The sequence below is a fragment of the Malaya genurostris genome, chromosome 3 (genome assembly GCF_030247185.1).
Source record: "Malaya genurostris strain Urasoe2022 chromosome 3, Malgen_1.1, whole genome shotgun sequence".
Lineage (NCBI taxonomy): Eukaryota > Metazoa > Arthropoda > Insecta > Diptera > Culicidae > Malaya > Malaya genurostris.
Window position 1 is genome coordinate 88,252,447 of NC_080572.1, and position 12,696 is coordinate 88,265,142.

General features: G+C 34.8%; 1 protein-coding gene across 1 annotated transcript in view; it reads left to right on the plus strand.

Annotated features, from left to right (window-relative positions):
• The first annotated feature begins 2,703 nt into the window (after positions 1–2,703).
• LOC131438926 (dicarboxylate carrier SLC25A8-like) overlaps positions 2,704–12,696 on the plus strand; it is a 34,877-nt gene continuing 24,884 nt past the window's right edge. The window contains exon 1 of the mRNA XM_058609321.1: positions 2,704–2,849. The gene's annotated coding sequence lies outside the window, so the exon portion shown is untranslated. The remainder of the gene's footprint in view (positions 2,850–12,696) is intronic.

A 12,696-nucleotide genomic window follows, 5' to 3' on the forward strand; every position in this document is an offset into this window, starting at 1 on the left:
ACATTATTATTTTGAACGATTTTAGGGTGAACTATTATTGCCATTATTTATTGCATGGAGTCGTTTTTGTTTAGATATCTGACAGTTACATATGATGTAAGTAGGTCCGCATGTTCACTAAAAATATTTACGAATGTCGTTAAAATGCGATAATCACTTACACATAACTCATATCAAGTTATCAATTTGAATCACCAGGTTCAGTTTGCCACCAGTAGCCTATAAAAAAAACCATTTGATTGTTACCCTCATTGTGTCCAAATCACATGGTCGAACGCTGATTGGTTCGCGCAATGGACACACCTCTACGACCGAACGCAATGATATGTGTGTTGTTAAGCGAAAATTAATATGTAAATAACGACTATCGGCGGCCGCGGTCAAAGTAATTTTTCAAACCTGACCGGGAGTGCTCAAACCGTGATGATAGACTGACTTATGGGGCTCGTGCGATTTCGTCTAACCCTTGGCTGGACCGATGTATTTAGTTATGAATATTTTTCTCTTTTTTCCATAGGAACATATATAGCTTTGCTGTCACTAATTTCTGTTTAGATTCACTAAAAGTTTGAGTGAAAAAGTTTAATGTCATCGGTTCAATTGAGTTCCCGATCAAAAATTGCCAATGAAGCTCGGACAGTTCAGCTTACTTGATTTCGATAGATTTTTTTCGGGTATGAAATAAATAATACGAACTGATAATATCAGGGCATGTTCAGGAATGTTCTAGTTCTTGATGCATGATTAATGTCAGTTTTAAAATTGAAATCCGGAACTTATAACAGCAGCGTTTTACTCGTGTTTCAAACAAAGAAAAAATAAAACGGCAACGTATACCAGTTTTAAATTTGACAGTAGAACTGTTCGAATAAATAAAACTAGATCGGCTGGCTGGGGATACGTTTGTTTCAGTTTTAGTTCTATTATAGATCGCCCATTTAAAACTTACAGCTACTGAATTTGCTCTTAATTGTTTAATAACAATAATAATAATAATAATAATAATAATAATAATAATAATAATTATTATTATTATTATTATTATTATTATTATTATTATTATTATTATTATTATTATTATTATTATTATTATTATTATTATTATTATTATTATTAATAATAATAATAATAATTATTATTATTATTATTATTATTATTATTATTAACGATAATTACGATTGCGACGATGGATGGATGGATCATAGGGAATGTTTTTGATGTAAAACTCCTACGCACCAAGTGGTATGTTGACTACTTAAACGGGTAGTAATGTTGACTAAAGAACATTGCCAGTAATGACCTATCAAGGGTTTGTAAAATCTACTACATGTAACGAATGCTGGGTTATCATTTATTGGGTGAATTTTGTTGTTTGACTTTGCCTTCTGGCTTTTTGGGTCTCGCACGAGTGGCGCGACTGCAACATAATTACGCCGTGAGAATTTCATTGATAAGCTCTTGAGTTTGTTATATTTAGAGTTTTTTCTAAAGGTATTGTCAACCTCTAGGGTTGTCAACCGAGTAATATAGGAACATTGAGCCGAGTCAATCCGGAACTTATAACAGCAGCGTTTTACTCGTGTTTCAAATAAAGAAAAAATAAAACGGCAACGTATACCAGTTTTAAATTTGACAGTAGAACTGTTCGAATAAATAAAACTAGATCGGCTGGCTGGGGATACGTTTGTTTCAGTTTTAGTTCTATTATAGATCGCCCATTTAAAACTTACAGCTACTGAATTTGCTCTTAATTGTTTAATAACAATAATAATAATAATAATAATAATAATTATTATTATTATTATTATTAATAATAATAATAATAATAATAATAATAATAATAATAATAATAATTATTATTATTATTATTATTATTATTATTATTATTATTATTATTAACGATAATTACGATTGCGACGATGGATGGATGGATCATAGGGAATGTTTTTGATGTAAAACTCCTGCGCACCAAGTGGTATGTTGACTACTTAAACGGGTAGTAATGTTGACTAAAGAACATTGCCAGTAATGACCTATCAAGGGTTTGTAAAATCTACTACATGTAACGAATGCTGGGTTATCATTTATTGGGTGAATTTTGTTGTTTGACTTTGCCTTCTGGCTTTTTGGGTCTCGCACGAGTGGCGCGACTGCAACATAATTACGCCGTGAGAATTTCATTGATAAGCTCTTGAGTTTGTTATATTTAGAGTTTTTTCTAAAGGTATTGTCAACCTCTAGGGTTGTCAACCGAGTAATATAGGAACATTGAGCCGAGTCAATCGTGATGTATTGTTAAATACGTGAGAGTAAAAAACAATCATTCTCCTGAGTACCGTCGTCTATCTGATTTAGATCATTGTTTGAAGATATGCAACCTAATATTGTTATCGTTCGTTGTTACTAACGGCCAGTCCTTGCACAATTCAGTGCGAAGTTCATAATTCAATGATAACCAATAAAAACAACAAGTCAAATTATCAATTGGGTAGCAATCCCGCACATTTACCGTTCGGGATAATAATTCATTTCACCAGTGAGCATATTTTATGGATGCAGGGATCGGAGTATGAGTTAACTAAAACATCAAACGCCTATCTACTAATACACTATAGACAGCCGAACGATGAATGTGGCGCGAGAGTATCACTCAATCACACGCGTGCTCTGCGAATAAAAAAAACGGCCGCAGTGGAGCCTTAAAACGATTCGATTCGTATGGTTCCAGCTTCAGTCGAGTTCCCGACTAACTTGGGATCGCGGCACGCGCTCTTCAATGGTCCATAGTTGATTCGAAGTTATAATTGTGAAACGGTATTGTACAAAGCCACATCAACGGAATAACCAAGGTAATTTGGGGAATATCTGAATGAAGAAAAGTGATTTTTCATAACATTCGCAATTGAATCTGAAATGAAATGTGTGACATTCAATAAGAAAAAAACAGTAATTACTACGATTATAAAACCAAAACAGCGATTCCGAACAAAATGGACTCGAGTCTGAGAGTTTTGAATCAGCCGAATCCATAAGTTAGAAATTCATAAGTTACGTTACGAATGCTGAGAGAATACCGAACCACTATTTGTTATGCAGTTTAATGTTTGTTTGTTCTTCAAAAAGTTATTGCTTAATTTCGGTGAAGAATATCGATTTTGATCCAGGAACTGAAGTTTACGTGAGTCAATATGTAAAATACTAATCATGAGGAAGTTTCAGGTCAGTAATCGTGAATCGAAGAACTCCGTCATGGTGTCTTACCCAAGCAACCAAAAGTTTTACATAATCTGTAAAAATCTATTTTAAAGTTAACAAAAAGTAAAGATAGCAAGGTTTAGTTCCGTGTGATCTTTTTTACTACAAAAAAGTACACGTGGAACTTTCGACAACTTCAATCTACAGAACAAGTTTCGTGTAAAACAAGTGCAACGTGCGGAACTTGTTCTGTACTTTCAAGTTACTTAGAGGTGGATAGATTTATTTATTTATTTACTAGCTGAATTACCCGGCGTTACTCGGAAATGTTCCGTGAAGGAAAGGCTGCAAACGATATTCTAGCAATTGTTCTGCCAATTGAAATACTCTGATTGTAGTGAAACACAACTTAGACGGCAACCAGATTGAACAAAACTCTGTACATGTTCTGATTGCGGTATTTTTGTCAAATCGAATCAGTTTTATGTTTGATAAACTTTTTCAGGAATATTTTTTTTATTCAATAAATATAATATAATTTAAGGTTTAGGAGTATTTAAACCACCTTTCTCTCTATAAATACCGTCTTAGTAATTTCTGAGTTCCACAAAGTATACGCATTTGTAACGTACTTGAATTAACATTCCTCGTCACATCCAATCATCAATATCTCAGGCCCACTTTTTTTCGTTATAAAAATTCTTATACATCATTATTTCCACGTAACCGCTCTAGATTTTCTATTTGACTATGAACTATTTGACAACGAAAGCCTTTTTTATATCGTTCATCAAGACCCGGCTTTAACTAATTATGGTCGTTTGCCTTGAACCAAAAGGCTGTTTTTTGTAATAATGACTACATTAGTATTATAGAATAACGATTCAGTCAATACAAATGTTGTCGTAAATTTATTTCCATCACCTTGGGTCGACAGCAGTCCTAATTTATTTCAATTCAGATCAATGTTAAAAATTCTTATATCCCCTCCCTCTAGTGAATATCTTTGTGACCTCCACTTAGTTGCTGAGAATATGCTGTACTCGTCTAAAAGTACCATTTATTTGTGCAATCTTTTCAATTTCACTTTACACTTCCCATGTTTTGGGACACTTTATAAACTCCCTTTACCTTAAAATAACCTTATAATCTAGTTTGATGTGAAAGTAGTGTCTGTATCACTCAAGAAGGATTGTTTTTCGTCTAATAAATTGTACATTGAACTCCCTTTTTTTAGTGAACTTAGTACAGCTCTCCTCCATGATTACCCTTATGGTCACCTCTAATAGTGTATCTGAGCTCGTCTTGAAGTATCGATATGTGGCAAACTTGCGATTCGAGACCCCCTCTTGTTTATCGACAAATAAGATAAATTCTACACCCCATTTTAGAGGCACTTGCTACAAACACCACCCTTTTGTTCGCCTCAGCAATGAATATCTAAGCTCGTCAGGAAAAATTAAAAATACCTTTATGACCATTTTTGAGTTGCAAAAAGTACCAAGTTGTGTAATAATTCACTGAGCTATTATGAAACTATTCGATATATACAAACAATTTGGCTTCCAGTTTATTATATAAGACTCTTGCTCTCAGGCGTATAAATATCTGTGCCTGTCGATTTTTGCAAAATTCGAAACATTTTGCCTCAAATACTCCCTGTTAGCAAACACTTACTACATCTATCCTCCTTAGAATATTCTCATAGAAACCTATGAACAGCAAGAATAACTTGTGCCAAGTTAGGTGATAATACCTTATGATCAAAAAAGTACCGGAATTTTCGTAACACTTTTATACACATTCTGTCAAATTTTGACGCATATCGTACGATTAGTTTTTGTTTGGCGTCTATACAAAGAAGTTGAAAAATTTTCGTGTGGCGATTTTTATAATGGATGAAGCTCGCCTTCGAAGCGCCATTCAGTCGATTGTTGTGCGGTTTCGATGTCATATTCATAGATCCACACCTCATCACCAGCTATGATGCATTCGATGAATGTGGGGTTACTATCTGCGTTGGAAATCATCTCTTTGGCCAGATCAACACGACGCTGTTTTTGAATGAAATTCAGCTTTTTTGGCACCAGCCGAGAAGCGACGCGTTTCAAACCCAAAACATCAGTTAAAATGTGTTCGGCTGATCCATAAGAGATGCCCAACAACACAGCAATCTCTCTAATCGGTACAGAACGATTTTGCAACACGATTTGCTTCGCCGATTCAATGTTTTCTTCAGTAGCAGATGTTGTTGGGCGGCCAGGGATCTCATCATGATCCAAGCTTGTACGACCATCTTTGAAGCGATTATACCACTCGTATGCCTCTGTTTTTCCTAGACACGATTCACCAAAGGCCTTTTCTAACATTTTCAACGTTTCGGAACACTTAAATCCATTTGCAACACAAAATTTGATGCACGCACGTTGTTCTAAATCTTCATCCATTATAAAAATCGCCACACGAAAATTTTTCAACTTCTTTGTATAGACGCCAAACAAAAACTAATCGTACGATATGCGTCAAAATTTGACAGAATGTGTATAAAAGTGTTGCCAACGTTGAGAGAATAAAAGTTTGTCGATTGGACAAGCGCGGGAATTTTAAAATGAAAATTCCGGTTCTTTTTTGATCATAAGGTATGTTCAGTTGTTTCGGAGCTATGTTCGATCATATAAACAATTTGATCTTTGCACCCACCTTCGTTGAGATCCTTACTCTTTCCCCTCCCCCCTCCTTCTCCTCCTCCTAAAAATGCCCTTATGATCATCTAAAGTGCAAATGATGAAATGAAGGACACTTCAAATAAATAAATATCAAAGGCCCGGGTTGGGTATCCTGTGGAATTGCAAACGCAGCGAGGAACTCATTGGAAACGTGATCGCTAAGTTTTACAGCTAAATGACAATCCATAAGGTATGTTTGCGGCTATCGAATCATGTTCGAACCGAACACCGGGAACATAAACGAAGACTTCCATAAAATAATACAAATTTCTTTAGAGATTGACACTCGAAATAGTCGAGATAGAATAGATACTATTTGTTCAATATCAAGCTACATTTATCTTCACATTCAAAGAGTCACATTTCTGAAATTGTTTGTCTGCGTTTTGTTATTCACTTCAAAACAAATATTGTTATAGAGGAGGGGTGGTTAAAAAAACTGTTTTGTTAAGGCAGCCTTGAACTTGTTTCAGTTTTTATCAGTACCTAACGCGAATACAAAAAGGAGAAAGATTGATAAAGGAAATAGCAGAAACGAGAATTTGCGAAAAATACGACGGAGATGGAACTAGAATGTGGAACACAGCGTAGAAATCAACCTAATTGAACCGAACATGCAAACAAGGATGGCTTTTATCGTATCAAAGAACGCTCTCTAGCAACTCTTCACACGATTCAATCAGTGCCATTAAAGAGAGACGGATATCATCGCAGCAACAAAAAAAACGGCATGGCTCATTTTACATAGAATGGACACCAGTGCGAGAGCGAATTTCTCTCGATAACCTGTCTGAGAATCTTGCGGTTCTCTCTTGGTAAATTCCACACAGCACCGATCATTATCAGACTGTACTTTTTTTTAAGGGCCGTAAAATACTCAGAGTACGAAGTGGAGCTGGGTTGACGGTTCAATACATAGGGCGCTGGTCTTACAAACCAGTTGTCGTATGTTCGAGTTTCGACCTGGAAGGATTCGTAGTGTCTAGCCATGCAATGGTTATGTACACTCTGAATCGTCTGCGAAGTCTGTTGAAACAGAAGATCAAATTCCACTACAGCAATGTAATACCACGGCTTTGCTTTACGAAGTAGAGCGAAGAAATGTAGAAAAATTCTCTCACGGTTCATGCATTGAGAGACACAAGTTCTTGCAGCATCTTCTACCGGATTGAAAATGGTGTATACAATACAAAGAAATATCGAGCACGTTCTGTCAAATTATAGGCAATCACCAACACTGCATACAAACATGTTCTTCTTTGTACGGCCTCTTCGTAGGTCAATTATACATGGGGACGGTACCGGCCGGCAGCAGAAACGATTCATAAACGACTTTTTGGAAAACTTTTTTAATCCTTAACTGCATACCGTTGCCATCAACCAGAGAGTGGTGGGTAATTGAAAGCAATAATATTCATTATTAAATTAGTGTAAATAATACGATGTTTGAGTTATATGAACGCCATAGTTCAAAAGGAATGTATCAATTTTGATCTTACATCTTACAACGTTAGTTTACTACTTTTGATCGAATTCAATACAAGCGGAAAGTTTGCACGAAAAAAATCCGAATGGAAAGTTTGCCTGAAACGAATGTTGGAAATTATCCATTAACTACCCTCGTTTTATTGCATCCCTCCACATAGGACATAGGGTTATTGTTCCCATTTTTATTCGACAGGCGGTGCACCTCATTATATTATTTATTGTTTAGTTAGAATAGATAAATTGGTTTATAAATGTTTGCTTTTGTCATAAGAAGAAATATTAAAGTGAAGTTAAAATAACAATACTGTTGCATTAACGATGAAATTGTCTATGAATCGATCGCACCAATTTTCACCCCCTTTTGAGCGCATTGTCTTAAACAGAGAAGGTAGATCTTAATCCAAACATCTGGGATGAGTATGGGAGTGGTTACTCTTACCACCTCGATATCTTGCGTACCTGCACTGCTAGTAAAATTTAATAAAAAATCTTATTACCTTTTTGTTATCTTTTAACAATTTAGTTCTCAGGAATATTTTTTGTATTATTTTGCAAGTAAGGGAAGAAGTGAAAATAATTGGATTAAAATCGATACCAAGTCCCGGTACGATTCCGAGAACAGGTCTTCTATCTCAAAATAGAAGGAGATTTGTCCTACATCAGTGCTAAAAAATATCTATCCAATTAGACTATCTCTAACAGATAACAGTCAAAAATCAATAAGATCTAATGACGCGTGCAATCCTATTCGCTCAATAAACGTACGACACAGGTTGATTATTGGAAACAATCATACCACAACCTACGTCTAAGTCCTTGAAAGTATGTTTTTTCTCTTAAACGTAAACGTAACATCCTCCTCGACGGGCAAGCATGACGGTGCAGGAAACTAACATTATAGCGATTTTCTTCAGTTCGTTAATCGATTCGTGTTCCAAACAATCAAAAGTGGGCAAATGCTAATTTTCATAAATGGAACCGGTCAATCTACTGGCTAGTCACTGAACGGCAAGGTCGTTTTTGTTATTGATAGATTCGAATATACCGTTACAGTAGCGTCGGTTGTGTTTGTATTGCAAACACCAGGAGTGTTACAACTCCAACCAAGGCAGGCTATGAAAAAGGCACGACATCCATCGTGATAGGATATGCGCATGAAAAGTTCGGTTGATCTCGCAGTGTATTAATGTTCACACCGGAGATATGTTAGTATAGGTAGAACTGTTACAAAGCCGGCATATATTTATTTCAGTATACTTGTTCCTGAATCAACTAACGGTTATGTGATAATCAGCACAGGTGTTGCGATATCATATAAAATTCGTAACTAAGAAAGATACAAACTATGATTCTGCTTAAGTATTTGATAACGTTTTCAAATGCAATTTTGAAATGAATCGGATATTTTGAATGAGATGTTTTTACCTCTACTGTCTTGTTTGTTTAATTTTTCGTATGTAGATTTCCTAATTAAAATATAAATAAAACCTATCAAAAATTCATCGTTTGGTAAATCATTAAGCTCATGTTGATAACAAGTTGAATACATTATAATCTCAGTATATTAATTTAAACAAGCTCATATAGAAATAGAACTGAGCAAATGTATATATATATATATATATATATATATATATATATATATATATATATATATATATATATATATATATATATATATATATATATATATATATATATATATATATATATATATATATATATATATATATATATATATATATATATATATATTTATATATATATATATATATATATATATATATATATATATATATATATATATATATATATATATATATATATATATGTATATATATATATATATATATATATATATATATATATATATATATATATATATATATATATATATATATATATATATATATATATATATATATATATATATATATATATATATTTATATATGTGTGTGTGTGTATGTGACGAATAATGTAACTCGATTTTCTCAGAGATGACTGGATCGATTTTCAGAAACTCAGATTTAAATGGAAGGTCTAAAGGTCCCATAGATCACTATTGAATTTTATCTCGCTCCGATTTCCGGTTCCGAAGTTACAGGGTGATATGCATCAAAAAATGAAAAAAATTGTTAATTTTCTCACAGATGGCGTGACCGATTTTCACAAACTTAGATTTAAAGAAAGGCAGTTTAGTCACATAGATCGCTTTTGAATTTTATCTTTATCCGACTTCCGGTTCCGGAATTACAAGGCAATATGTGCAAATCTATGAGAAAATGCGCATTTTCTCGGAAATTTATCAACCCATTTTTACAAAGTAAGAAGCAAATAAAAGGTCTTAAAATTCTTTATAAAGTCCCCGAGATGTTGATCCAGATCCAACTTCCGGTTCCGGTATTACAGTGCGATTAGTGAAAATTTTCAATTCAATGAGTATTTTTTCACATGCGATGGCGAAACGAGGTGCACATTTTTATAAAACTAAGTTCATCTAGTTGGCACTACTAGTCTCCGCACTACTAAAACTAATTTGGGACTACTAGTCTCCGGTTTTCGTCTCCGAAAGCACCGATAATAGTGAAAAAATCTCCAAAGGCGGAACATTACGGAACAGGTTTTCACGAATCATAATTCAAATTAAAGCTCTTATTGTCTTGAAGAACACTATGCAATTTCATCCAGATCCGACCTCCGGTTCCGAAATTATAGAGATGAGTGTCAAAACATTCAAATCGTCATTCATAATGACAATGCAAGACTGGTACGCGCCGGTACGTGTGGGTTTGCTCCGTTCGCAGCATGCTTTGTTCAATTTCGTATAGCATGCAAGGTTGACACATTAAAATTTATATTTTTCAGATGAAAAAAATTCTTCTATTCAATTTGTACCTACTTGTTAGTTCTATTACAAGATCATGATAACGATGCTTTTCTATAAAAAAAACACTTATTGCCTTTCTCATATGGAAAGTTCATGCAATCACTTGAAAAATTGGCTAGTGCAAATTGGCCCAGAGGGGTAAGTGTTCTATATCATTCGAAACAGTTCATCGAGAAAACTGATTCAATTTGTAGGATATATTAGTTACTTACTAAGCGAACCGATTTCGGCTATTCTGGTTCCAAGTTCCCGGTTCCAGTGGCCAAAATTCTAAAACGAGATTCACTCAATTTTTTCAGAGATAATTTGATCGATTTCCACAAACAGACTCAAATAAAAATTCCTATATTCTCATAGGTTGCTGTTTAATTTCATGCGGATCCGAATTCCGGTTCCAGAACTATAGGGTAAAGTGTGTTTCATCATTTAGTGCTACGATGCAAAATAAAGAAAAAAATCTCATTAACTTGACATAACTGTTCACAAATTGAAAAGGTTAGGTTAGTTTATACCCAAAGAAAGTTTCTTTTATTCAAGATTGAAAAAAAAATTTCTTCGCTGAATCTTCTAGTGATATTTTTTAAAATATAAGTAATATGAGAAGGGCACCCATTACACCACTAGGTGGAGCAAAATCATACTGGTAATTGAATAACCAAACACATAAGGTGTATGTGCGAAGAACATGTTCCGAATGCTCTGGAATCGACAGCTTGTTAGTTAGATAAGAAAATAATGAATTGTTGATTGAATTGATAATGATTGTGGCTTGCAAATCGGCAGTTCCTATCAATCTAATCTGGGCTCTTCTAATCCAACGGTTTTCCGATAAATCGAAAATATAATTGTAGGACCTCCGGAAAGGTGTATGGTTTATAAATAACTGATTCGTGCGATAATCTCGTATTATTCCTAAAATGATGAGTTTTACCCTATCGATTGATGTAAAGCTAATTTATTTGATTGCCAGCCAGGGAACTCAGTTTTTAATGAAAAACTAATAATTTTACTGGAATTGTGTTAGTTATCTGTAGAAACCAATAATTTATCATTTACTCATAAGATGTATGTTGTAAAATAAGAAAACAACAGCATGGATGACCTGAAAAATGGAGCTATCTGATTTTTTTGAACCGAATCGAAGCTGTTCTATTCATCGAATGCCATCATAGGCTCACGGGGATGTGAAATATTGGTTCCGAAAGTTTCATGGTGGCTGAAACTCTACTGCCTATGAAGTTCGCAGAGGTAGGGCATCCGATGCAGTTACACCCCATTCATCTCAGCTCCACCGTTGATTTCATATATTTGTTGGAGATTTGTTGGAGTGAGATATGATCTCTCCGTTCGATGTATTTGTGGTTCAAAGGATAATATGAAAATTGGTGTAACAGTATTGCATATTTTTCGAAATATTTTTCTGCGATATTGCTTCTTAGAGCCATAACGAGGACGTGGTATTTATCACCACTCGTTCATTGGAAGTCTCTGTAAGCCTAAGTAAGTTTCGTTAATTGGAAGTCGCTGAGTGCCGCGCATGCTGAATCCTAATTAAAAACACATACGCGAGCGCCTTTCGGAAGCGCGTTTGATCATGCGGAATCCAGTGGACTTTTAGTGACGTTTTGGTAACTTTTGTTAAAATCGTCATTGTCTGACATTGTACTAAAGTCGACACGAGTGCTCTGATGCGGCTTAGGAGGACTTAATGGGTCGGAAAGGTCATGACGTTTGGTTTCTGGAATTTTTCGCTGAACTTCCTAGAAAAAGTAACCACCATCGACAGCGAGTATTACTGGGATTGATTTTTACAACACAATCAACGACTTAGACCTACAATTGCTTCCCCATGCACATTATTTACCTCTCGAAATATCTTCCCATGAACATCGGCACGTTTGTTCCTGTGCACGAAATTTCAAGCACATATCCAGCCTAAAACTTACTGCGAGTCCATGTTCAAGTTCATTTCGAGCACCGCACGCGAACGATTTCGGACAGTACGTACATTGGTTCGAGTTTCCATGTGCGTAAACCAGGCATATGTAAGGTACGCTTTACAAGCCAGTTATCGTATGATCGAACCCCGACCTCGAAGGATTCTTAGTATTGGTAGGATTGTAGCACCAGCCATACAATGGTTCTGTACGCTATAAATCGACTTCGAAGTCTGTTGAAACTGTAGGTCAAATTTCACAAAAGGAATGTATTATCAAGACTTTGCTTTGCCTCGAACTGTTATCCGTTCTAAAACCTCAAAAGAACCTCAAAACTGTCCGCGCGACTATACAACTACAAAAATGGAGAACATTTATTTCATTCCAAAGGAACTAAATCCGCACTTTACCTAGTAAGTGTAGAGTTATTAAATAATGAATCATTTTAAAAGTTACAAGGC